The following is a 27,217-nucleotide window of genomic DNA, read 5'->3' on the forward strand; positions in this document are numbered from 1 at the left end:
GTTTTCTTTGTAGCCATTAAATTGCTAACTGGATCTAAAGAAGCAGTTCTCAAACTTTTTTTTTTCTTTTAATTTTCACCTGAGAATATTTTTTCCATTTTCAGAGAGAGTAGAAAGAAGGGAGGGAAGAGAGAGAGAAACACTGACATGTCGACTGGTTGCTTCCTGCACACGTCCCCACGGGGAGTGGGGAGCAAACCCGAAACTGCTGATACGTGCCCTTGATCGGGAATCGAGCCTGCGACCCTTCCGAGCCCAGGCCAACCCTCTAACCACTGAGCCACACTGGCCAGAGCTCAAACTTCTTGGTCTCAGGACCGCTTTAAACTGTTAAAAATTATTGAGGACCCGAAGAGCTCAGTGTTATTTGCTGTATTTGAAATTTAGTAAACCTTTTATATGTTAACATAAATAACTTTTATGCTTACTGGATGTCAGCTGGCATTTAGTCTTTGTAATATTTCATGTCAGGTATTTTCTGGAAAAGCCCACTGTGCACTTGTGAGGCAATGATAATGAAGAAGGCAAATATATTGTAACATCTTAGTGTTGTTACGAAAATAGTTTTGACTTCTAGACCGGTTTCCTCCTTGGATCTGGAGGTCTGATAAGATTCAGGTTTGATCCCCGCATCGCCCCATGATTACATGATAGATGGTGTTGGGTTCTTCCATCAGGAGGTACATAGTGTCTGGTTGTGTCTCTTTTTGTGATTTCAGCAGCTGTTGCTGATCAGTGCCCTAGATCAGAGGTTGGCAAACATTTTATCCAACGGGCCAGATAGTAAATATTTTCAGCTTAGGCTTTAGCGTCTCTGTTACAGCTACTCAGCTGTGCTGTTGTATTGTGAAAGCAGCCAAGACCATATATAAGTAAACGAACATGACTGCGTTCTTATAACATTTGAATTATAGACACTAAAATTTGAGTTGCATATAATTTTCACATCACAAAGTGTTATTTTAAACCCCCCCCCCCAACTTTTAAAATATAAGAACCTGGAGAAGATGGATCAGATCAGATACACATTTTCCTACTTCTCCCACTAAGTACAACTGAAACACGGGGCATTGTTGTTAACCCTTTGGATTACAAATAGCAGTTAGACTGACTTCATCGCAAGACCCCTGTGCTTCCCCACTTCCTGATAGTGAGGCTGGACTTGAAGTTGCCGGGAAGCAGGCCAAGTCATAGTCCAGGATGGTGGGGGAATTGCTGGTGTTTCACGCTTCGTCGCTGAAGGAGTGTGCGGGAAGAGGTGGATTTGATGAGGGCGAGATACTTAGAACCTGATGGCGAGGGCATCTTCCGCAAAGCTCCGCTTGGCCTGCTGGCTCCAAGTGGTTGGACATCCTCTCCAGGAGCTCTGCCAGTCCTGGGCGCACAGACAAATGCAGAGGCAGTCAGATAAAAACGACCAGTGCTGCCCTGGCCGGTTGGCGCAGTGGTTAGAACATGTACCTGTGGGCGGAAGGGTCCCGGGTTAGGTTCCGGCCAAGGGCACGTATCTTGGTTGCAGGCTCGATCCCCGGCCCCGGCCGGGGTGCATGCGGGAGGCAGCCAGTCGATGTTTCTTCCCCCCTCTTCCACTCTCTGAAAAGCAATGGAAAAAATATGCTCAGGTGAGGTTAAAAAAAAAAAAGATGAGTACTGAGCCCGTAATTAAAGAAGGGACGTTTGGCACTTTGAATTATGCCGTCTGGTCACCTTAGATTTACTCTTCGGATATCTTAGACGTTTAAAGCATGTGAGTATGGGTTAAAATTTAGCCCGATCCCTCGGGCTTGAGTTGGATACCTCTGTCTGTTATTCTAACTGGAAATTTTAGAACAAAACAGTTATTCATTCACTGCTTTCAAATTTTCTCATTCAGAGAGTGTGTGGGACAATGTCCAGAATATCACAGGTTGATGTCATTGACAACGTGAGAATACGCTGAGTCCTTCGAGTTTTAATGGATTGCTGTCAGAATAATCCTTTCTTTGGACTGCAGTGTAGATCTTGTCATGGTGAAGCATGTTTTGGGAAATACAGAGTCGTCTTTACTAGAACCTTAGATGGAGTAATTCATCTACTAAATGAGCAGCCTTTTGTCTGTCTGAGGAGTATGGGTAGCTATATGTTTTTGTAATAGCCAGGAAACCTTTATAAACATGGCTAGAGATTAGTTTTCTCTTTTTTAAAATGTGTCCAAGAAAGTAAGAGCTTTGTGACTAGCCCCATTACATCTGGAAAGTTCTGTTAGCACTTAGCTCATTTTAGGTGATTGAGGGTAATGATGAAAAAATGTGTTTAAAAATTTTTTAAAGATATATGTGTAGGGCACAGGTTATCTGTTATATAAGATGGACCAGAATTACTCTGATGTTACTTTAAAGTGTATGCAAGGCTAATGTTTGAAATAATTTAATGGTGTTTCTGGACTTAATGTGTTTTTTGTTTGTCTGTTTTTCAAAGCTGGCTAACCCACATCAGGAAATGAGAGCATTTTTCGTCTTTTGGGCCTTTGCCAGATCTATACAGAGCATGAAACATCTGCAGATGTCTTTTTAAGGCAATATCTTTATGCTTTGTAATGGAATGTTTTAACCATGAGTACATTAATATTAAACAGTTGTATGAAAGCTACTTTATTTTTGCTACTCTACTTTAGAGCTGGATTTCCCAGTACTTTTCCCTTTGAGAGTGTTACTGATCATGACAAAGGGCATTGGTGAAGTGTAGAAAGTGATGCTTAATTTTAATACGTAACTCTACTGAATTTGACAGAAAAAAATATTCCATCGATTCCTTAAAATTTCAGAGATCTGTTTTTCCCCACATGGGTCATTTAGGGACCGTGAGACCAGACTTAAAGAATTTCCTAAGCTTGAGCCCTTTTGATTTTTAAAATAAAGAAACACCCACATCTCTTTCTGATCATAAGTTTGGTCATTTAGAATGCTTTCTGTGCAGGAAGTGGTGGTGATAGGTTCTGGAATGTGGAGGCTGCAGCAAGCATGGGAACTCCAAGGATACAGGGCCTGGGAACTGTTTAGAAAATGAAATTTTCTTTTGTTAAGTCAGGGTTAATTATGCTTTCCAGGAGGAAGCATTGCTAGAGATTAGCTAAACAAGTGGGATGAAAGTCAAAATAAGAGGTTGGAATTTTTGGATAAACTCTGAGAGGTTAAGTTCTAAGTATATAGCATTGTCCTAGAAAAAGCTACTTATACTTTTTAGGAAACCTGTTTCCTGTGCCCATATGACAATGCATAGCACATAATAGACACTCACTAATTACTTGTCAGATGAATAAATAATGATGCAGTATGTTTTTATTTGGTAAACATGGTTTTTTTTTTGGTTTAATGTAGTATATTTCTTTAAATATTGCCTTAAAATATGTGAGTAAATGCTAATAAGGTACCTTTCAGTTGGCATTAAATTGTACTTGAAGGGTTATTTCAACTATACATAATTACAGTAACACTGTACAAGTATTATTAGTTTTTAGTGCAGGAATAGTTTGACATGGAAGATGCTATATTCAGTATCAATGAAGCTTCTAGGGGAATGTGTTAAATCTTTTAGGTTAAACATTAACAATTCTTCTTGTGATCTTCAGTTTTTCATTAATATATAGCTTTAATACTATTAATCAAAATTCCAGGTGGAACTCATGATACAGTTGACAGAATTATCCTTTGTTGGGTTAATTCAAAATGTATTGTTGATTTGCTTAGAAGCAACCAGAAATGACTGTATTCTACCACTAGTTAATACTTTCTTCTTAGCAGATGTCTGTGTTCTAATCCAGCACAGCTACATGGAAGAAATTTAGGCAGTGTTGAGAGCTATGATTATTTGTTATTTCTCTATGTTGAGAATGGGAAAAGAAAAAAGTTTTTTCCAGCAAGGTGAAATTAGAAAGTAGGCTACCAATCTCCTTTCTGTATATTCCCCCACTCTCTTTTCTGAAGAGCTGTTTTAAGTTTTCTCCTTAAAATTATTGTTATTTTTATAAAGAGTCTCTATTAAGTCACTTTAATTTGGCCTGATTATTTGCATAAACTCAACAAGAATAGCAGTTGATCATATAGGCTCTTTGAAATTTGCTTTGCTGGAATTTCACTTACAAGAAATCTTCAGAGTGAGCTTTGGTTAGCCCCTCGGGGCACAGAAGCCAAGCTGCACAGTTGCCATCTGGCATTACCTGCAAGGGTTTGAGTGGATTCCTCAAGTTTTTGAGGTCCCCAAAATGTCTTGAGGTTCTCTCTTTGCCATTTCCCAGGAAAGCAACCTTCATTCCTTACCTGGAAAGGCTGCCATGAAACGTGAACAAACAAGGTACCAGGCCATTTCTCCAAGGGGCTTTTTATTGGCTTCAAAGTCAGTCTCAATTCCTTAAGTCTTTTTGGTAACATCCAGAGTCCAGGCACGTCTCTCTTGATTATGATGTTCCAGTCAAAGACTTGGTTAATAAAACCACAATTGGAACCTGTTTTTATGTGTCCTGTTATAAAGAGAACAGATTCTTATTGGGTTTATGTAATACTGTCATGAAAATAATACTAATTGAGAGTTGCCAAATTCTGCAGGGATTAGGGATTAGGTAGGTATTGTTTATAAAAATATAATTTATCAAATTGTTTTATGGAAATAAAAAAAGCAAGCTTCCTTATATCTGGAAAACAGAAAGGTTTTTCAAAAATCAGCAATATTTTGAACAAAGTCTTAATAATTCTTAGCTTATTCAGTTCCATATAACCAATTTTTGTTTGTCCTGATTATTTGACAGTATTTCCATGAATCCAGTTATTTCTTAGAGTTCCATAAATTTGTATCTACTTCAAAGAGATGATCTGCTTAGCCCTGGCTGGTGTGTCTGAGTGGTTAGAGTGCCAGCCCAACCACTGAAGGGTCACGGGTCCGATTTCTGGTCAGGTCAGAACATGTGTGGACGACAGTCAATTGGTGTCTGTCTCACACTGATGTTTCTCTTTCTCTCTCCCCCCGCCCCATTTCCTCTCTCCCTCTCACCTCCCTCCCTCCTACTCTCTAAACAAAAATTGATGGAAAACATATCTTCTGGTGAGGATTAGCAACAACCACCACACAAAAAAAGAGATGATCTGCTTAGAAACCTGTAATTTAGAGTAAGTTAGAGTCCTTTTTCATGAATATTTCCAAAGTCTTAACTACCATATTTGCAAATACATCACAGTAAAACAATCACTGTGTATAAAAGACAAAACTTAAAATGACATGGTTATAGCCTTGATTGCAATAACGTTGTTAAAAAATTTTGCGTTTCTATAAGATAATAACATTCCACGATAATTTTTTGGTAAATTATTATTATGAAATGACATAACAGAACAGTACAGAGCTCACATTTTCAGATTTAATACACAATTTTAGTACATAAAGAACAAATAATATGCAAGATTTTAAGACACTGCACATGGCTCATTAGAAGTGTGTACTGAGCACTGGAAACAGTTCATAAATGCCCCAATGTGTGGATCACAAACACCCAGAGTACCACTGCTGGACGTCCCCACAGAGAACCATCATTCTGGGCTTGTCCAGTGTCACTGACAGGACACCTGAGAGTTTCCTGTTTGCACTTGGCTTTGAATTTTTGCAGTTTTCTTTCTAGAGCAGATTGAAATATCAAGAACATCCAGTTTAATAAAATACATGTGTGTAAACAGAATGGAGTTATTACTGACTTTTATTTGACAAAACTTTTCATGTAATTTTTTTTTATATATATATCTTTATTGACTTTAGAGAGAGGAAGGGAGAAGGAGAGAAACATCAATGATGAGAGAGAGTCATTGATCAGCTGCCTCCTGCACGCCCCCTACTGGGGATCGAGCCTGCAACCTGGCCATGTGCCCTGACTGGGAATCGAACCGTGATCTCCTGGATCCTAGGTCGATGCTCAACCGCTGAGCCATGCCCAGCTGGGCTCATGTAATTTTTAAAGCATATTAAATAGGTCTAATTAGTTCAAAACATTTGGGCCAGAATAAGTCCTTGAGGTATTCCAGGGCCCATTGGAATAACTCAATTATTTCTTGGTAAAAATGTCTCTTAAAATTTAAACTTTAGGCAGGTTGTCAAACAAACTTAACCAAAAGATTATGTCATGAACTTTTTGTAAATTTAGGTAAAACAAACATTTTATGGTAATAACTCTAAAAGATATTAATTAACTGGTTTTAATATCAAACATTTTGTCCAGACCACAGGATTCTGTTTAATCTATATAAGTATTTAATCTTTTTAGACCAAGAAAATATCACACCCTTGTAATGCCATCCAGAGGCAGAAAACACACCACATATAATACACGGACAAATCCAGATCACATAGAGACCGTACACATGAAGACTAAGCACATAAAAACCATACACATAACCTGAATTACTAATTTTCCTAGAGAAGATGCAAGAGTTTTTTCATTTGCTTTTGATGACTTTTAAGAAGGCTAGAAAAAGGGAGGGAGGTTCCTAAATACTGAGCAGGAAGACTTGTTGAGACTTTAAATGAAAGCGTCGAGGGCTTTGAGCTGTGAAAATAAAGTTGAGGCTCCAAGCTAAGGAATTAAGCAACAGGAGAGAGCCTGGATGGGGCTGCTTTGGCTCACTGAAAAGTCAGAAACCCTGGTGACATAAGATGTGACATGACAAGAGTGAGGTTGTCGAAATCTATGTAATAAATGCTAAATACAAGGAGAAAGCGTGTTTGTGGATGCATTTACCCCGTGTCCTGAAGGTGGCCTTACCAACGACCAGGACATTGGCTAGATGCCTTGCAGATGGATGTATCGGGCTCATTCAGGGGACTCATCTCCATGCCCGTCACACTAGCGGGAGAGAGGGGGTCCCTTTGAACGTCGGGGAGATCAGGTGCTGACTCAATGGATCCTGTCACCCTGGTGTCACCTGGGGACGGTCATGTGGGCGGGTGACTTCGTGTCCAGAGGGCAGGTTTACCTTCCATCTCAGCATTGACTAGACCTTTTGACGAAGGGTTTACTGCACAGCTGACAGCTAGGCTTCCCCCACACCAACAAGGGCAAGAGGGAGAGCAATGAAAACAACTCCACTGAGAGTCATCAAATAATGTCGCCAGATAGAAATCAGGCCGGGGAAGGAGGACTGGAGCCTGACTGGGCTCTTTCTCTACACACGCAGAACTTTTATAAATTTTTACAACCTTCATAACCTTCTATAAATCTTTCTATAATTTTTGCCCATTTAGAAATAACCATTATTAGAATAATTCAATTTTAATGCTTGTTCTGCAAAAATGTATCTCTGTATTTTAGGCCTTCTGTTATCAAAATCATACAATTTCTAATTTAATTTGAACTTTTAACTCTTAGGTACCTCAATTTCCAATGATAACCAAAAAGTGAACAACTAGCATTCCTTAGATTGACTTTTATGAACACAACTTATTTATTTATTTTTTATTTATTTAAAATTTTAAAATCCTCACCTGAGGATATTTTTTCCATTGCTTTTCAGAGAGCGTGGAAGGGGGGAGAGAGAGAGAAACATCGATGTGAGAGAGACACATCGATTGGCTACCTCCTGCTCTTCAGCTGACTGGGGCCTGGGATTGACTCTGCATCCAAGGTGTGTGCCCTTGGCCGGAATCGAACCTGGGACCCTTCAGACAACAGGCCAACGCTCTAACCACTGAGGGCTATGAACACATTTTACATACAGTCTCACTTTCAAGGAACACACCTTCAACAAAGCACAAGACATTACATCAACAGCTCCAAATCCACTTTACAGACTTTCTGCAATAAAAAGCCAAAAGCATGTGAACTTAAGACTTGTCTAGCGATCAACATTTCAGTATTTCCTGTTATTTCAAAATATTTATATATTGCCCTAGCCGATTTGGCTCCGTGGTTAGAGCATCTGCCTGTGGACTGAAGGGTCCCAGGTTCGATTCCAACCAAGGGCACACACCTCAACGGGGAGTGCAGGAGGCAACCAATCAATGTGTCTCACATTGATGTTTCTCTCTCTCTCTCTCCCCTTCCACACACTCTGAAAAGCAGTGGAAAAAATCTCCATGGGTGAAGATTAAAATTTTTTTTTTATATATTTAATAACAAGTTAAAATTCACTTATTTAAAAAGGAATGGCTGAAATTAATTAAATTGATCTGCTTAGATGGCTAGGGTTTTCCCCTTTTGATAAGGATCACCAGAAATTTGCATTTTAAAAAGATAGTTCAGCTAAGAGTTCTTGATGAAGATAATGAATTGGCATTTCAGAGGTCCTGGGACTTCGATTTCAGAAAGCCAGTTACCTATATGCCCCTGAGTTGAATTGGGGGGGCTTGAGGAAGGTAAAAGGATTTGGTGGGTTTTGAATTATTTCTGGAGCCACACGTCTGTCCCTGTGAAGACTTCATTTGTAAAACAAGAACAGTCATTTTTTCTTCTTCTTCTCTTTTTTAATATATTTTTATTTCAGAGAGCGGAAGGGAGAGGGAGAGAGAGAAACATCAGTGATGAGAGAGTGTCATTGATCCAGTTGCCTCCTGCATTCCCCCTGCTGGGGATTGAGCCTGAAACCTGGGCATGTGCCCTGACTGGGAATTGAACCTCAGTCTTGATCCTAGGTTGATGCTCAACCGCTGAGCCACCCTGGCAGGGCAGTCATTTTCAGTACCTCAGGGACTGGGTTGCCACCCAAATGTTGGCAACAGACTGACAAATCCATTCACCACTTTTGGAATGTTTCTTTCCGTTTGGGTACATTTTTCTAGTTTACAGAAAGCACACAGCTTAGGGTCGCCTGAGAGTCATAAAGGCTTGGTTATATGGGACCTCCATTCATTTCTCTTGGGAATGGTAAAACAGGTCTACTTGTAAGATAATATTAAAATTAATGGTGCCACTAACTGGTCAGTCCTCTCCATTGCTCACTTTATATTGGGACCAGGCTGTGTTATAAAAGATTAGCCTTTCTCTTGAGGGACTCAGGGTCAGCTTTCTTCCAGTTGGAAAGCATGTACCACAAAAAGGGGACTCTTGAGGCAGTGTGGACTGGTTCCATGCAACCAGAGGGTTAGAGGCATCTCTGCAAGTCTGGGCTGTTTGGGCCGTTCTGAGTAGGGCAGGTAACCTGTTAAGCCATTCATGAGGCTCTCGTGGAAGTTAATAATGAAGAAAAGATGGTTAGCAAATGCTCGGATTAGTTTCCTCTTGGGAGGTTCCTTTAAAATCATTATTTCCCCCTTTGGTTTAGTATCTGTTTCATTTAGTTCTAAATATATGTTACTCTTCTGGAAAAAGCTTATGTGGACATCACTGATTTAAAAAAATACAACTCACCATATCAGGTGAATTGGGGCAGATTCGATTAGCAAATATATTGTCCCATAACATTCACTAGTTGGAAGGAGGGAAACAGGTTCTGATTTGAAAACAGACATTGATTAGCTGTCCCTGCCATGGTACAGAAGCTTTACTCAGATGGAGGAGGCAGTTAGTTGGGTGTGGTTAAGATCAAGTAAAGTAGCCCTAGTGGCCTTAGTGGCTTCTTCCCTTTTAATGATAATTTCAGCTTCTCCCAAACTATCAGAGAGAAGGGGAAATGCTCTGGCTTTCTACCTTAGAAACAGACTCCTCTACAGTGTCCCACAGACCTCATTTAGCAATTCTGTTGCCTTGGTCCCAGACACCAGTAGGCATGTTAATTGGAATAGGTCAGAATAGCCAGTACTACAGTCTTTCAACAGCAATTAAAATTCCTTTGTAAACCCCTCAGTGTCCCAGAGAGAAGAATGTATACAATTCCTGTTCCCATCTACCCTCAAACCAGCCTTTCTGGTTTTGTTACCGGGGAGCCGATGAGAAGACCTCGGTTCTTGTCTTCTTGAGGGGAAGATTTCAATCAAGAGATGAAGTATGGGGGGAAAAAGCAAGAATTTATTGGCTGCAGCAGAAATATACTTAGGACCATGAAACAAGGAAGGGCATAGAAGAAGCTTTGGCTCACTGGGAAGTCAGAAAAAAGGGGGGCCTTGGAAACAGGTTCAGGGTGTTAGTCTGGGGTGAGCTGCTGCTGCCCATTGCTCCCCTGGTTGCAAGTCTCATTGAGTCCCTCAGAGGGAAGAAGAGCGGAGGAGATGGCATTGGCGTGCATACTTGGGGGTGGGGGAGGAGTGACCATTGGGACCTTCATTTTCAGGGGTTTTAAAGGCTGGGCATTTAGGGGAGGTTTTAGGGGCAGGCAGATCAATAGAATATTCATCTGCTTTATGCTGATGTGTCAAAATGAGATTTATTCTCTTAAATTCTTTTGTCTTTGGGTGTGGTTGGCAAATGGTAACTAACTGGATTTCTGCGGTCTGTTTCCCTGAGCTGTGTGATTCAAGCTATTTACCCTCTGGCTGGGGAGGAGAAGTGCAAACCACTTACTCTCAAGTGTCCTTGGTTTAGGGAAGACAGGATTTACTAGGTGGCTGCAAACTGCTGTTTAACTGTCTGCCTCAGTTTCCCCATTCCGGCCGTCCCGGCATACTGGCCTGCCGCAGATCCACTTCTGCTCTGCGTCCAGTCCTTTCAGCCCCCTGAGGGAGCTTGTCTCCACACTTCTTACCCACTAGTTCTCTCCTTAACAGTGGTGCCCTTCCTTTCTCACTTTTTGCCTTCTATTTCGACAACATTCTTGAATGAATGGTTTGCCTTTCACCTTCTTTTCTCATTACTCATAGAAGTTTTGTTTTCACTATTAATGACTTTTTTCTAACTAGATCTGTATGTTTTTATTAAATGTTGATTATTAACTTTTTTGTTATTTCACGTTATTAATCGCTCTTGAAATCAAACCTTACTTTGACTTCTCTGTTACTCGATTTGAATGGCTCTCCTGCTGATACTTCATTCTCTCCAGTCCTCGTTTATTGTCTTGTTCCTGAATCTTGTAAGTGGTTTACTTTTTGAAAGTCACTTCTATTAAATCAGTTTCTCAGAAAACTCTGTGGAAATCCCCAGAGCTGGCCAGATACCAGGACTTCTCTGTCTCACCAATCATACCTCCGCCTTCCCCCACCACTCCATACACCTCATTCTGTCTGCAGCCAGAAGCTGGTTCATTTTCTGAAATCGTGACTGGCTCGCCCTCGCCAGTTTGGCTCTGGTTGGAGTGTCAGCCTGCAGACCAGAGGGTCTCAGGCTCGATTCCAGCCCAGGGCATGTACCCTGGTTGCAGTCTCGATCCCCGGCCCTGGTAGGGGCATGTGTGGGAGGCAACTAATTGATGTGCCCTTCTCACATTGATGCTTCCTCTCTCTGTCTCTGTCTCTCTGTCTCTCCATCTCTCCCTCTCTCCCTCCTTTCCACTCTCTCTGAAAAGCAGTGGAAAAAATACCCTCCGGTGAGAGTTAAAACAAAACAAAAACAAAACCTTTACTGGCTCTTCATTGCCTTTATAATAAAGGCACTTTAGGAATTTTGACAGTCTAACCCCAGACTAATTTTCCTGTTAATTTTTTACTAATCTTTATATGCCCGTTCTCCAAATGCCATTTTATCTGCTCTTAATAATTTGTCGCCTTTAGTAAACCCTTCATAACCTCTAGAAATCTCCTCAGGCCACCGGGTCCCACTCTTACCTCTTTTTATGCTTGTAAATTCCTACTTGTATTTAAGATCCCAACTCAGAAGTTACTTCCTTGATGATAATGCCCGAAGTTCCTTTTGCCTCAATACAAAATTATTTTCTTTGCACTTCTCTGGTACTGCATTCACACTATTGGTAGAGTAGCTACCACATTATATTTTACTTGGTTTATACAGATCTGTTGTGCCCTTCTAAGCCATGAACCACTTGATTACATTATTTTCACGTCCAAATCCCTAAGATGATCTCTTACACAGGATAGACATTGTGTAAGTGTTGAGTGGGATAGGCCTTCTAGTCTTAATAATCATCATCCTGATTTTCTCCTGGACCAGAAACATTGGCATCCAGCCTTTCCCATTCTCTACACACAGCCTGCCTTTTTCTAATTTAGTTATTCCTCTGTTGATCCACATGTCTGTTCTTATGCCAGTACCTCCACACTGTCTTGGGTAGTGTAGCTGTGTAGTAATTTTGAAATTGGGACCTATTCACCTTTTTCAAGACTTCTATGCTATTCTAGGTAACCAGCATTTTTTTTTTTTTTTTTTAAATTTCAGGGTAAACTTTTCAATTTCTGGAGGGGGGAAAAGATTTTGGTAGGGATCATATTGGATCTATAGATCACTCCATGAACATGGATGTCTTTCCATTTATGTAGGTCTTCTTTAATTTCTTTCAACAACGTTAAATTTATTCCCAAATATCTTATTTTTGATGCAATTTGTGAATGGAATTGTGTTTTTAATTTTTTGGGGGATTGTTTATTACTAGAGTATAGAAATACAGTTGAACTTTTGTATATTGTTCGTACATCTTGTCTTGCTGAAACTGTTCTCATAGTTTGTGTATGTGGATTCCTTAAGATTTTCTATATGTATTATACTTGTTGATTTTTGGGTGTTAAACCAAAGTCCCATTCCTGGGTTAAATCCCACTTGATCATAGTGTATAATCCTTTTAGTTGTGTGCTGGTATTATGTGTATATATATATGTTAATCCTCACCCGAATATATTTTTTCCACTGGTTTTTAGAGAGTGGAAGGAGGGAGGGGAGGAAAAGAAAAACATTGATGTGAGAAAGACACATTAATTGGTTGCCTCCCGAATCCGCCCTGACTGGGGATCAAACCTGCAACCTAGGTGTGTGCCCTTTACCAGGAATCGAACCGGGAATCGAACTGCGACCCTTCAGTGCGTGGGCTGAGGCTCTACCCACTGAGCACACTGGCCAGCACATAAATATTATTTTACGACACACATCCTCACACTAAAAACTGTTTCCAAGCCACTGACTCTAGGAGGTGCTGGATTGGCGTGGTGCTGATGTGATTCACCACCTTGTAATTCTGCAACTGAACTATAAACACCAAAGAGTTTCCTCATAACTTATCTCAAAAACAGTTGTTCACTGTACATCCCCTTGAAAGTTAATTCCTGCTTGTGGGACATAGACATAGATGAAGGAAAATGAAAATCATTCACCAGACCTCTGTGTCATCACCATATCTAACTACAAAATAAGCCAAATTTAATCAGCTGGACCCTACAGACGGTACCAGAGCACCAGAAATCACTGCTTGTGCTTGTCAGCTGTTCAGTGGAAAACCGTAAAAAGTTAGAATTCATGTGAGCCTTATCCTTCCATGAGAGAATAGGCTACTGCTTTCTACTGTGAAGCTCCATGCTGTCCTAGACACAATTTTTAAGGTCCAAGTTTTCCTGTTACCGCCCAGATTCAGCCTATTTCAGAAGCGCTTAGTTTTGGTTCTCTTGAAAACCATTGCTCCATGATTGAAGCAAGTGGCCATGTTAACTGTTGTATAAATTGAGAGAGCCAGTTGAGATTTGGCAGAATTAAGTGGGGTCATGATCATAGAGGCTTTGATAGCAGTGGAGCCTGTGCTAAGCTCTCTGAGGCGAGGCTCAGGATCACAGAATCTCAAAAAGGCAGAGCTGGAAGAGCCTCGAGAGCACCAACCAGCCTCCTCTTTCATTAGAAACAAAGACAGTTTGCTTCACGCTTACAGTTTTGTGGTATTTTCTCTGCTCAGAAAGAAGAGCCCCTCACTTTGTAAACTTCGCTGACCAGTGTCATGCCCTGCTAAGGAGCAGGAAATTCCAAACTGCAGGCAGGTGCAGACCCAGCCCAGCCTTTCCAGAATCTCTGGGGACTGGCGTCAGGCCACGACCACACTGCCGCTGTGCACTCCAGTGAATATGTACGTGGAGGAGTCATGGGCCAAATTATTTTCAACATGAATATACAGAATTGCAGAGGTCTCTAGAATATGGGGAAACCTGAGATTGCTCACTCTCTGTATGGAGAGCTTTGAATGATAGTGACAGACATTTCTGATTTACAAAGGACTTTTCTCCTGTGCCATTTTATTTAATCCCCACAACTCAGATGAACATACTGAGACAGAAAATACTTGTCTAGTCACATAGCTGGTTAGTAAAGTGGCAGAACTGAAATTAGGACCTGGATACTGGAATTTCAAATCCCGTTTATTTCCTGTGGTATTAAACTGCACCTGGGTAATCCGTTCAGTAGTGCAGAACAAAAATTTTGACCTGTTTGTTCTGAAACCACAGAAACTGCCAGGGGTTTTATAGGGTTTCACCTGTCCTGAGAGGAGAGGTGAGGTGAGGTGAAGAGAGGCGAGGAGAGGTCAGGAGGAATGACAGCTCCTGGCAGGGTCCCATGGTTATGGAGATCCTATGGAAAGTCTGAGAGACACTGCTGCTTATTTACTGCATTTCCAGTTGCCACTTTACCACCCTGTGTTTCTTGGGAATGAGTCAGACCAACCCATGACTCCACTCTGTGATCCCCAAGGACCTGTTACCCCTGCCTTCAATTTTCGTTGCTGTTAATCCTTACCCGAGGATATTTTTTTGCTTTTCAGAGAGAGTAGGAGAGGGCGGGGAGAGAGGGAGAGAGACATCAGTGTGAGAGAGGCACATTGACTGTTTACCTCCCAAATGCACCCCAAGTGGGGTTGGGGATTGAATCCACAACCGAGGTATGTGCCTTTTACTTGGAATCGAGCCCGTGAGCCTTCAGTGTGCAGGCTGATGCTCTAACCACTGAGCACACTGGCCAGAGCCCCTTCAATTTTTATCATGGAGTCCTTTGATTAGGGTTGCTAGAAGATAGTCTTTTTCTGAAGAAAGAAGCTCTTGCAAAGTAAGTGAGGCCTTATGGGAGCCCTGAGAGGAGTGCTGGCTCCAGACAGGAGAGTAGGAGTGGAGGAGCTTTAGGACAGGCTCTTTGAAAACCTGATGCTTCACCTCAGTTGTGCAGACTGTTAGAGTCAGCTAGGGGAGCCCGGGAGAGGACCTTCCAGGCCGAGGGCATGAGAAGCAGCGCTGAGATGGGCACTGGGTGGTGGTGGTGTGGCGCTGCTGGCTTATGCAGAGTGAATGGCAGGGAGTCTGCAGACAGGGTTTGGGGGACTAGGTGGGCCAGGTGATGGTGGGTTTGTTTGCCCCCTGAAGGGGCTTAACTTTGTGTTCCATGCAGTGGGGGGCCACTGGAGAGTTCCTCTAAGTACCTTCCTTAGAGAGAGACCTTGTGCCTGGTCTCTCAGGTTTGATTGAAGGGGGCCGGCTGGTGGCAGGGACTAGGTAGGAGGCTGCAGCAGCTGGCCAAGCGAGTGATCATGGGCTGGAACGGTGGCTGCGCTAAAAATTCGAGTGAGGTGGGGGTGGGTACCTAAGGAGTGAAAATGAGCAGAAGTGGATGCTTTGAAGACAAGGAAGACGGGGAGATTTCTCGCTCGGGTGACTGGCTGGGTAACGCCCGTGCCTGAGAGCGCAGCAAGAGGAAGGGGAGGGATGCGCGGTTTACTTCATCCTTAGGCTTGAGCTGCCTGTTAGGACAGCTCTGTGGAAACGGCCAGCGGACAGTTTGATGGTAGATGCGACTCTGAAGTTCATAGGGAAGGTCTGGCTGGTGTTGCTAGCAGAGGAAGTGTGGAGCCTGCGAGGTGACGCAGCCATCAGGGAGAGTGGGCGCAGAGACGGGCAGGGAGCCGGGTTGGAACTAGGGGAGGCGCCGAACCTGAAAGGCTGGCAGGGGAAGAGGGTCCTGCAGAGGAGACAGTGACGGGCGTCAGAGAGAGAAGTGCGATGGGCAGGGAGCCAGGGGAATGGAATTGAAAATTTCCAGGAGAGCATTGTTCGTAAATGCCAAGGGTAAGATAGTGATTGAAAAATGTCCTCCGGATTTCTTTTTCTAAGAGAGGATTGTGACCTTTCTAAGAGATGCTTCCAGATTGCAGTGGGTTGAAGAGTAAATGGGAAGTGAGGCTGCACTCAGAAAAATCTGTCTGAGGAGAGGAGCGGGGGAGCGAGATAGCTTAGGAACTCAAGATAGACTTCTCCTGGTCACCCTGCCTAAGCATGTGTGTCCCCCTTTGTCTGTCATAGCACCCTGTTTATTTCCCTCACAGTACAGGGTGACCAATAAAGAATTGGGACAATAAAAAAAGTGCCAAATGTTTCCCTCTCAGGTTTTTTTTTTTTTTTTAATATCTTTATTGATCTCAGAGAGAGGAAGGGAGAGAGAGAGAGAGAGATAGAAACATTAATGATGAGTCGTCATTGATTGGCTGCCTCTTGCACGCCCCCTACTGGGGATCAAGCCCACAACCTGGGCATGTGCCCTGACCAGGAATCAAACCCCGATTGCCTGGATCCTAGGTCGACGCTCAACCGCTGAGCCACGCCCGGCTGGGCTCCCTCTCAGGTTTCAATTGCAATAACATAACTACTTTCTTAGAATTTCAGTTTAGAAGACTTCCCTTCTATTTTCCTCCCAGGAGAGACGTGGCTGCCCTCCAGGGTTTATACCTGTGGTGTGGACTCTCCCTGGTGCAAATGAGCTGAACAGCCTGCAGCTTACCACAAACAAACAGCCTTTGCACTTTCCACTTCCTCCTATATGCTATTTCCACCTTCCAAAAGAAAGGAAATCAAAGCCAGAAAATGTTCTGGCTGGAATTTTGCAGCATTGAGTGTTGTGTGAGAAATCTAAAACTAGTTCCGAACGCGAGGTGAAGCCTGTGGGGTGTGCCCCCACTAAGGAGTGCTGGATAGAGCCCCGAATTTTAGAATTCACTCTGCCTTTAGCTTGTCTCAGATGCGCTCTTTTGCCTCTCCAGGCACTTCCCTGTGAAGTAGTTGGCCTGCCTTTCAGTTCTGCTCTTCTGCTGGCACTGTCTCTACATGCTGCTGGTACCCAGTCTCTGGTGTTGGTATAACAAGGAAAGGTAATGAGCTGGTTTTTTGTTTATAAAGATTAACCTCAGTCCAGTAGCCTGGAAATGCTATTATCATCCTAAAAACGACTGCCCTGTCATAAAGAAATTGCTTAAGGCCCTTTTCTGTAGTATTCTTGATGAGTCAGGGCCAGGAGGCCATCTTCATTCATGGAGGAGGAAGGCCACATTAATGGCTCCCGAGTTCCCCCATCTCCACCAAAGATCCCTTTATTGTCCCGTGGAAACTTGGCACCGAAGAGTCCTGGGAGGTGATCAGTCAGGTGTGTAAGGCCTCGGAGGCACTGGCTTTGCTGCTTATCTGCACTGGGTTTTTCAAGGATATCTGGGTGGAAGGAACTGTTTCCACTTCTCAGCCAGGGAAAGCTTGCCTGCCTGTCTCTAAACTGGGCTGTGCTGCCAGGAAGATAAAAGAAAAGCTGACTGACTGCTTGACACCGAAGTGGTTGAGCACTCAGAGGAGACTTAAAAGAAGCCGTTAATTCAAACATGTAAGTATTGTCAAAACCTAAAAGGGCTACCTGTTTATGAAAGTTCACCTCTTTCTACAATGATTGGTTATTGTTCATTTAAGAAAATTTTTTATTTTAAATCATTAAAATAAATTTTCAGTTACAGTTGACATACATTATTATATTAGTTTCAGGGGTACACCCTACTGATTAGACATTACATAACTCACTAAGTGATCATCCCCCTACATCTCCCACCCATCTGACACCATACATAGTTACTAGAATATTATTGACTATATTCCCTATGTTGTACGTCCCCATGACTATTTTGTAACAGCCAATTTGTACTTTATTTTATCTTTATTGTTGAAAGTATTACAGATATCTCACGTTTTTCCCCCACTGATCCCCTCCAACTCGCATCTGCACCCCCCCTAGGCCTTCCCCACACTATTGTTTGTCACCATGGGTTATGCATATGTGCATATAAGTTCTTTGATTAATCTCTCCCCACCCACTCCCCCACCCCTGCCTTCCCACTGAGATTCATCAGTCTGTTCTATGCTTCTGTCTCTCTGGATCTCTTTCGTTCCTCAGTCTGTTTTATTAGATTCCACTTATGAGTGAGATCATGTAAAACTGAATCAAGAAGAATCAGAAAACCTAAATAGACTAATAACAACTGATGAAATAGAAGCAGTAATAAAAAAACTCCCAGCAAACAAAAGCCCTAGTCTGGATGGCTTTAAAAAGGAGCTTTCTAATTCTTTAAGTTGTAGAGTTAGAAAGTTTATTAGAAATTTTTCTTTTTTTTGAGGTAAGCCTGTAGTACTATGTACTTCCTGCTCAGTTCTGCTTTTGCTGTGTCCCATAGATTTTGGGTTGTTGTGTGTTCATTTTCATTTGTTTTTAGGAATTTTTTGATTTCTTTCATGATCTTACTGGTAACCCATTCATTGTTTAATAACATGTTATTTAGCCTCTATGTGTTTGAATGTTTTTGAGTGTTTTTACTGTAGTGGATTTCTCATTTCATGCCATTGTGATCTGAGATGCTTGATACAATTTCAATCTACTTGAACTTGTAGAGACTTGTTTTGTGTCCTAACATGTGGTCTATCTTTGCGAATGACCCATGTGCACTTGAGAGGAATGTATATTCTGCAGCTTTGGGGTGATATGTTCTGTAAATATAAATTAATTCCATTTGATGTAGTTTGCTATTTAGAGTCACTCTTTCTGTGTTAACTTTTTGTCTGGAAGATCTATCCAGTGAAGTCAGTGGGATGTTAGAGTCCACAACTATTGCTGTTGATCTCTCCCTTAAAGTCCTTAAGATGATTATTGATAGGTCCTTATTTATTGCAATTTTATTTTTTATGCCTATTTCTTTATTTCTTATTACAGCAGTCCCCTTAACATTTTTTGCAATGCTTCTGTTTCTACTTCTAATTACAGCAGTCCCTTTAATATTTCCTGAAATGCTGATTTGGTGGTGATAAACTTCTTTAGCGTTTTTTAGTCTGGGAAGCTCTTTATTTCACCATCTATTTTGAATAATAGCTTTACTGGATAGGGTAGTCTTGGTTTCGGATCTTTGTTTTGCATTATCTTGAATACTTCATGACATTCCCTTCTGGCCTGTAGAGTTTCTGATGAGAAGTCAGCTGACAGCCTTACGGGAGGGAGCTCCTTTGTAGGTAAGAGATTGCTTTTCTCTTGCTGCCTTTAAGATTCTCTTTGTCTTGAATTTTTGGCATTTTAATTATGATGTGCCTGAGTGTGGGCCTTTTTGGGTTCTTCTTGCTTAGGACTCTCTATGCCTCCTGAACTTGTGTGACTTTTTCCTTGACCAGGTTAGGGAACTTTTCTGCCATTATTTCTTCAAACAGGTTCTCTAACCCTTGCTTACTTTCGACCTCCTCTGGCATTCTCAAGATGTAAGTATTGTTATGTTTCATATTGTCCCACAGCTCCCTTGGACTGTCCCCCTGTTTTTTAATTGTTTTTTTTCTTTTTAGGTCTCTGAGTGAGTGATTTTTTTTCTACCCTGTCTTCTAATTTGCTGATCTGATCCTCAGCTTCCTCTAATCTTGTCTTTATTCCTTTTAATGTATTCTTTATTTCTACTATGTCATTCTTAATTTCCTTCATAGTTTCCATATCTTTCTTTGTGCTGTTGAGCATCCTTACAATCAGTATTCTGAACTCTATATCTGATAAATTGCTTATCTTCATTTCACTTAGCTCTTTTTCTGGAGACTTCTCTTGTTCTTTCATTTGGGGCTTGTTTTTTTTGTCTCCCCATTTTGGCTGCCTATTTGGATTTGTTTCTATTATTAGGTAGACCTGCTAGGACTCTCAGTCTTTTTGGAGGGTCTCTGGTGGAGGCCAGTGTCTAACACAGTTTGTGGCTTGCCTTGAATACCCTTTTTGGAGCTATCAACAATCCTCGGCTTGAGGTCCTTCTCTGCTGGGGCTGGGTGCGGTTGGACAGGACGAAGATGCACACCCAAGTCTGCTTTTCCAAGGCCTGGGTCCAGAAGCAGATCAGGCAGAGACTCAAAGCTCTCAGAGGTCTGGCTCCGGCTCCAGGCTGGTTAATGTAGTTCTCTTAATTAGCCTCAGGCAGTAGAAATTCCACAGGGTGGAGGTAGCTGGTTGTTATCAGTCTCTCAATGAGCCTTAGGCTGTAGAAACTCCTGGGTAGGGCGGGAGGTTTTCGAGCAGGGTGGGGCAGTTTCTTCCCTCCCCAAGAAAAGCAGCAAAATGTGTCTGAGAAAGATGTCCTCTGTAGTATGGGGGAATGACGGCACAGGAATTCAGAGGGTGCCCTCTGAGTTCTTTCTCAAGAGTCTACACAACCCTAGATTATCCTCACACAGCTGCAGTCCACTCTGCCCTCCCTCTTCTGGAGCCTAAGGTGAGTGGCTGTACATGAAACTTTGTGTGCTGGCTCTTTAAGAGGGTGCCTGCATTTCCAGCCATCCCTCCCTGTCAGACAGAAACCCTGCTCCTTTTCACAGCCAGATGTTATGTGGGCACCTTTTTTAGTTGTGGTGCTCTTGGATGGGAAGCCCAGCCTGGGGTTTAAGCCCCAGGGTCCTCAGTGGGAGCCCCCCACAGTTGAGAGATCCCATTGGACCTTCAGCTGCTGCCTGTGGGAGCCCAGCCAGCCCTCTCGCTCCTCTGCACTTCCTACCAGTCTCTATGTGGTCTCCACTTTTCCTCCTTGGTGATGAGGGTGCTCTCCAGGTAGTCTTCAGTTGCAGTTGATTATTCAGGGTGGTTTTTCTATATTTTAGTTGTAATTCCAGTTTGGTCCCAGGAGAGTGTCAGTGTAGCTTCCACTCAGTCCGCTGCCATCTTTAATCTCTCCCAATTTGTACTCCTTAATCCGTTCACCTTTTTCACCCATTTCTCCAACTCCACTCCCATCTGGCAACTGTGAAAATGTTCTCTGTACCTATGAGTCTGCTTCTGTTCTTGTTTGTTTATTTTTATTTTTAGATTCAATTTTTGATAGATATGTATTCATTGCCATTTTATTGTTCATATTTTTTATCTTTTTAAGACCCTTTAACATTTCATATAATACTGGTTTGGTGGTGATAAACTCCTTTAGCTTTTTCTTCTCTGGGAAGCTGATTATCTGTCCTCTGATTCTAAATGATAGCTTTACTGGACAGAGTAGTCTTGCTTGTAGGCTTTTCATCACTTTGAATATTTCTTGCCACTCCCTTCTGACCTGCAAAGTTTCTGTTGAGAAATCAGCTGACATTCTTTTGGGAGCTTTCTTGTAGGTAACTAACTGCTTTTCTCGTGCTGATTTTAAGATTCTTTGTCTTGAACCTTTAGCTTTTTCTTTGCTCACCGGAGGATATTTTTTCCATTGCTTTTCAAAGAGAGTGGAAGGAGGGGAGAGAGAGAGAGAGAGAGAGAGAGAGAGAGAGAAACAGAGAAACATCGACGTGAGACAGACACATCAGTTGGCTGTTTCCTGAATGTGCCCCAGCTGACTGGGGCCGAGCCTGTAACTGAGGTAGGTGATCTGGGCTGGAATGGAACCCAAGGGCTGACGCTTTAACCACTGAGCCTAACCGGCTAGGTCAACCTTTTGCATTTTAATTATGATGTATCTTGGTGTGGGCCTCTTTGTGTTCATCTTGTTTGAGACTCTCAGCACTTCCTGGACTTGTATGTCTATTTCTTTCACCAGGTTAGGGAACTTTTCTGTCATATTTTCAAATAGGTTTTCAATTTCTTGCTCTCTCTTCTCCTTCCAACACCCCCATGAAGCAAATGTTGGTATGTTCGAAGTTGTCCCAGAGGCTCCTTACTCTATCTTCGTGTTTTTTTTAATTTGTTTTTATTTTTGCTGTTCCAGTTGGGTGTTTTTTGCTTCCTTATGTTATGAATCATTATACGATTTTCAGCGTCTTCTGCTCTACTGTTGATTCCCTGTAAATTATTTTTCATTTCTGACTGGTTCTTTTTTATGGTTTCTGTGTCCTGTTTCATGCTGTTGAAGTTCTCACTAAGTTTCTTGAAGTTCTCACTAAGTTCCTTGAACACCCTTATAATCATTGTTTTGAATTCTGTATCTGGTAGTTTGCTTGCCTGTTTCATTTAGTTCTTTTTCTGGAGATTTCTCCTCCTCTTCTTTCATTTGGGACCTGTTTCTTTGTCTCTGCATTTTGTCTGCTTCCCTATATTTGTTTCTGCGTATGAAGTAGAGCTGCTACATCTCCCAGGTTGGTGAAGTGGCCTTGTGTAGTAGGTGTTCTGTAGGGTCCAGTGGCACAGCCTCCACAATCACCCAGGCTGGGCACTCCAGGTGCACCCTGCATGTGGGCTGTGTACACCCTTCTGTCATAGTTGAGTCTTTTTTTTTTTTTTAATATATCTGTATTGATTTCAGAGAGAGGAAAGGAGAGGGAGAGAGGAGGTAGAAACATCAATGATGAGAGAGTCATTGATTGAGCCCACAACCTGGGCATGTGCCCTGACCGGGAATCGAACCCCAATCACCTGGATCCCAGGTCGACGCTCAACCGCTGAGCCACACCCTGCCGGGCTATAGTTGAGTCTTGATTGCTGTTGGCACATTAATGGAAGGAATTTACCTCCAAGCCAATCAGCTAGGAGGACTGCCTGTGACTACCAACCACCATGTAGTGTGCAGGGCACACTGAGGCCAGATGCTGTTTGTTTGAGAGGTTTTAGGAAAAATCCCTTGTTTATTTTTCTAAGTATTTTTCTGCATATTACAAATGTGTTCAGTAAGTTTGTGGATGAATTTCTTAATATTAATAAAGCATATAAACCAACAGGATGTGAGTTATGACATTTAGGGGTGTTGTCTTATTGCTTCAGAACTGTAGGGTTATCATGTAACACACCATGTCACGTGATTTGACTGAATGCAGGGGAAAAACCCTCAGCTTGGTTTCATTGGCTTAAATATAGTTCAAGGGCACAGTTGCAAAGTTAAGATGAGGAAGTACTCTACAGTATAGGAAGCAGAAGCTTTAAAGATAATTCACTGTGATGTTAAACTCGTTCTCCAAGCCCCAATAAATGAGTGAAAAGAAGAGCTGAAATACCAGAAAGGAGATTCTTTTTTCTTGAGTTAAGAGGAAGGGAGCTAGGAGGCACATCAGGTAAGTGCTTGGAGTATCGACTTGCTTTTGCAGAGATGAGGCTGTGTGTGCAGTTATTCAGATGGAGGAGTAGAAGTTGGAGAGGAAATGAGTGTGATGGCCTGGATCAGCCAAATGCAGGGTATTGTTGTATTTCCAGATTTGTTTTCTTATGAACTACCTTTCTCAGTTATTGAAAAGCAAATCTAAAAGATACTTATCTCAACTCGCATATACAGTAACAGAAAGGGTCTTGGATAAATTGCAGTAACTTCTGGCCATGCTCATTAAAATTTTTCTTCTCCCTGATATAGAGGGTAATGGTTATGGGTCTTACTTCCTGTGGTTGCATATTTAATTATTGAATATGTGTAAAAGCAGTTTCATCTTATATTGGTTTCAAAGCAAAAATTTGGTCAGGAAGGGAGGCTTTACTCCTTAAGTTTGCAAGAAAACTTTAGCAACCTTGATAATGTTTAATGCCATAAAGTTTATGGTCCTGCAGTACTTAAACTATCAAAGACCTTAGGAATGCCTTGGGGCATTTTATTTCATTAAATATTTTTAACCCAAATTCTGCAGTCTTAAAACAAACAATCATATACTGTTCAATACTGTGGTTAGTGAACTTTTGTCTTGCCATGGTCGGATAAAAGCAACTAGTTGAGGACTTACTCTTATTTATTAACCTGTATAACTCTGTTTAAAAAACAGTCTTAGCATACCAAATCTAAATTTGTAAAACATTTATTAAGAGTGATTTTTCAGCCCGGCCAGGCTTGGCTCGGTGGTTAAAGCATCTACCTAGGATCCAGGCGATCAGGGTTCGATTCCCGGTCAGGGCACATGCCCGGGTTGCGGGCTGCAGCCGATCAATGACTCTCTCATCATTGATGTTTCTATCTCTCTCTCTCCCTCTCCGTTCCTTTCTCTGAAATCAATAAAGATATATTTAAAAAAAGAAAAAAAAAGTTAAAAAAAAAAGAAAAAAGTGATTTTTCAGCCCCGGCCAGTGTAGTTCACAGGTTAGAGCATCGTCCTGTGCACCGAAGGGTCATGAATTCCATTCCTGGTCAGGGCACATACCCAAGTTGTGGTTTCGATCCTTGGGATGTGTACAGGAGGCAACTGATTATGTTTCTCTTTTACATCAATGTTTCTCTCTGTCTCTCCCCCCCTCCCTTCTTCTCTCTCTAAAATCAGTAAAAACACACCCACAGTTGAGGATTAAAAAAACAAAGGTGATTATTCACCCTAAAAGGATCTTGTGTCTTACACAGGATTTGCCTTACATAGTGAATTTCCTTAGACATTTAATGTATTTATGAAAAAATAATGTGTTTATTTTACAGTTAATGTCTGAAAATATCATAACCTTGGGAGGAATATACCTGTGATATAGAGTGATGTATAAGGAAGGGTCTTATTTTCTATGTATTACATATTTGTATATGTTTTATACATTTAAACACTTAATCGTGAAGTATGGCATAGTTACAGTGATTAGGAGAACAATATTTTTTTTTTTCTGGAATAAGAAAGAAAAAATTAAAAAGAGGATGATCACTTTAATTTTTTTCAAATTAATAAAAAGGTGAGTGCTGTCAAGTTTGGGGGGATATAAAGGAAGGCGTGCCAGTAATTCTCAGGGATGGCACCGTTTAGTTGGTGATTTTGGGGTTGAATTTTGAAGAGTAAGTACATTTCGATATAAAAATGATGGGAAAGAGCGTTCTAGGCAGCGTTGGTGACAGCCTGAGCAAAGGGTTTAGGTCAGTTTTCCTTCACTGCATTTTCATCTCACCGAGAAAGACCCCGGGTCCTTGTTCTGGTCTACAGGGCACACTTGTCGTTCAGATGCCAGGTCTTTCCTGCCCTTTCTCACTGGACGGTCAGGATCCCCGAAGCAGCGGCTCTGTCTTCACTGTCTCCTCTGCGTCCCCAGAGCCTAGAGTGCCACGTGCCCAGTAAATGAGTGTTGAGTGAATGAAATCAGTTCAGAAGGCATCTGATGTGCCATGGGATGTAAGGTGTGAGTGAGGGATGGAGTAACGGAGTATACATGGAGTACTGGTCTCGGATGCAGTAAAAAGTTTGGGGCTGCTGCAGGCTCAATCCCTGCCCCAGTCGGGGCGTGTGTGGGAGGCAACCAGTTGGTGTGTCTCTCTCACTTCGATATTTTCTCTCTCTCTCTCCCCCCCTTCCACTCTCTCTGAAAAAGCAATGGACAGAAATATTCTTGGGTGGGGATTAAAAAAGAAAACAAGTTTGGGGCCACTTTGCAGGGCAGTGCCAAATAGCATGGCCGAGTAGGGGGTGGGCTGGGAGGACAGGAGAGTGGAGATTACAACAGCAGCTCCTTCATTCGGCTGACATTTGACTTGTTTGCTCCATGCTAAGCACTGTGCTAGGTTCTGAGGCTACAAAGATGACCGAGAAGTGAGTGGTTCTAGTTGGTGGGACCAGTTGTGAGAATATTCACCAGTGGAGGTCTCAACAAAGGGACGTGTTGGGGGCTTAAACCTCGGCCTTGTCAGAGGGGTGGGATGGAGTCTTAGGCTCATAGACAGTTTTTTGATGTCAACAGCCCCGAGAGTTCCCAAGAAAAAATAAAGCGTTTAAAAGAACTTTAATTGTATGTCAGCTATACATCAATAAATGTTTTTAAAATGTTTTTTTTTTTTTTTAATGCAGAGGCCTTGTAATGATTTTGAATTAGGTCTTGCCCAAAAGTTCATTCTCAGAAGAAAAATGTATGTAGGGGCGTGTGTGTGTGTGTGTGCGTGTGTGTGTGTGTGTGTGTGTGTTTGCCTGTATACTAACTCAGATTTCAGCTCCGAGTTAGAGTCACTTCTGGGACACAGTTTATCAGTGTGAGAAAGGAGGGGTTGATGCCTGTCCTACAAAGTGATTGATTGAATTAAATGAGGTGATGGATAGGGAAATATTTTATACACCAAACATTGCTACAGATATATGATGGTATTGTTGGAGGCGGGAGGTGGAGGGGATGGGTGCTCTAACACCGCCGATAAGAGTTGGAGACAGGATATATAGAGAACATGAAGAATTGAAAAATACATTTTACCAAATATTCTGGGTGCTGGGCAGGGTGTGTGTGTGGAAAAGAGGCAGATTTCCCTTTGTAATATATTCGTAGGGCTTAAAAACTGTGCTGAGATGAAGTTTGCTGCTGCACAGATGTTTACTGGTAGCCTGGGAAAGTGTTGGAGCCCTTAGTTCTTTGGGTGTAGATGTTCATGGTCCTTCTTGTCACTAATCGGACAGTTTCAAACCTGTAAGGAGTGTCTGCCTTTCTCATTTGTTTATTCGTTGAGCATGTTTGTCTTCGAAACACTTGGGTATAGTTGAAAGACTGTCCGTTTTAGAGCTACCTGGCTTGGGTTCAAATCTTCTGCCACTTGCACAATTCTGAACAAACCATTTAACAGCTGAGTCACAGATTTCTTATCTCTAAATGTCAATAATACCTTGTCTGTAAGGGCTGAGGATTAATTGAGATAATGTATGCAAAAGGATCCTAGCTTGATATTTGGTGGGATTTAGGTGGTTAACAAATGTTCCTTTCCCTCCCTGTTTTCTTACTGTGGTAAAATACATGTGCCATAAAATTTGCTGTTTTAAGACCATAAAATTTGCCATTTTAAGGCCATAAAAGTTGCCATTTAAACCAGTTTAAGTGTAAAATTCGGAGCCATTAATTACATTCACAATGTTGTGCAAACATCACCACTGTACAGAGTGTCCCCCAAAATGTGTACATGCTTCAACAACTGATAGCTCAGTTTTGAAAGTGAAACGTATTTTAACAAACAATGTCTTTATAATTATTCAGAGTGTGTGTATACATATTTTTGGGACACCCTATATTTCCAAAAGCGTTTACCGCCCCAGGCAGATACCCCACGCCCGTTAAGCATTAGCTCCTCATTCCCTCCTCCTAACCCCTGGCAACTTCTAAACCACTTTCTGTCTCTATGGCTTTGCCTCTTCTATATATTTTATATTAGTAGAACCTGTGCCTGGCTTTTCTCGCTTAGCGTGATGTTCCGGAGGTTCATTCACACTGTAGCGTGTCTCAGAGCTTCCTTCCTTGTGGACGAATGTTGTTCCATTGAATGGACCACCCTTTGTTGTCCTTCAGTTGGAGGACACCCAG

General features: G+C 42.0%; 1 protein-coding gene across 4 annotated transcripts in view; it reads left to right on the forward strand.

The window, feature by feature from the left end:
• The window catches only part of LIMS1 (LIM zinc finger domain containing 1), a gene marked incomplete at its 5' end in the record, with an annotated part of 108,791 nt that overhangs the window by 10,165 nt on the left and 71,409 nt on the right, over window positions 1-27,217 (forward strand). The window contains one exon of one of the 4 annotated variants that reach the window (XM_081144519.1): window positions 22,908-23,058. The exons of the other annotated variants lie outside the window; for them this stretch is intronic. Of the gene's footprint in view, window positions 1-22,907; window positions 23,059-27,217 lie in introns of those variants that run through there. 4 annotated transcript variants of the gene reach the window in all.

Source organism: Miniopterus schreibersii (genome assembly GCF_964146895.1).
Source record: "Miniopterus schreibersii genome assembly, chromosome: 8".
In the NCBI taxonomy this organism is placed as follows: domain Eukaryota; kingdom Metazoa; phylum Chordata; class Mammalia; order Chiroptera; family Miniopteridae; genus Miniopterus; species Miniopterus schreibersii.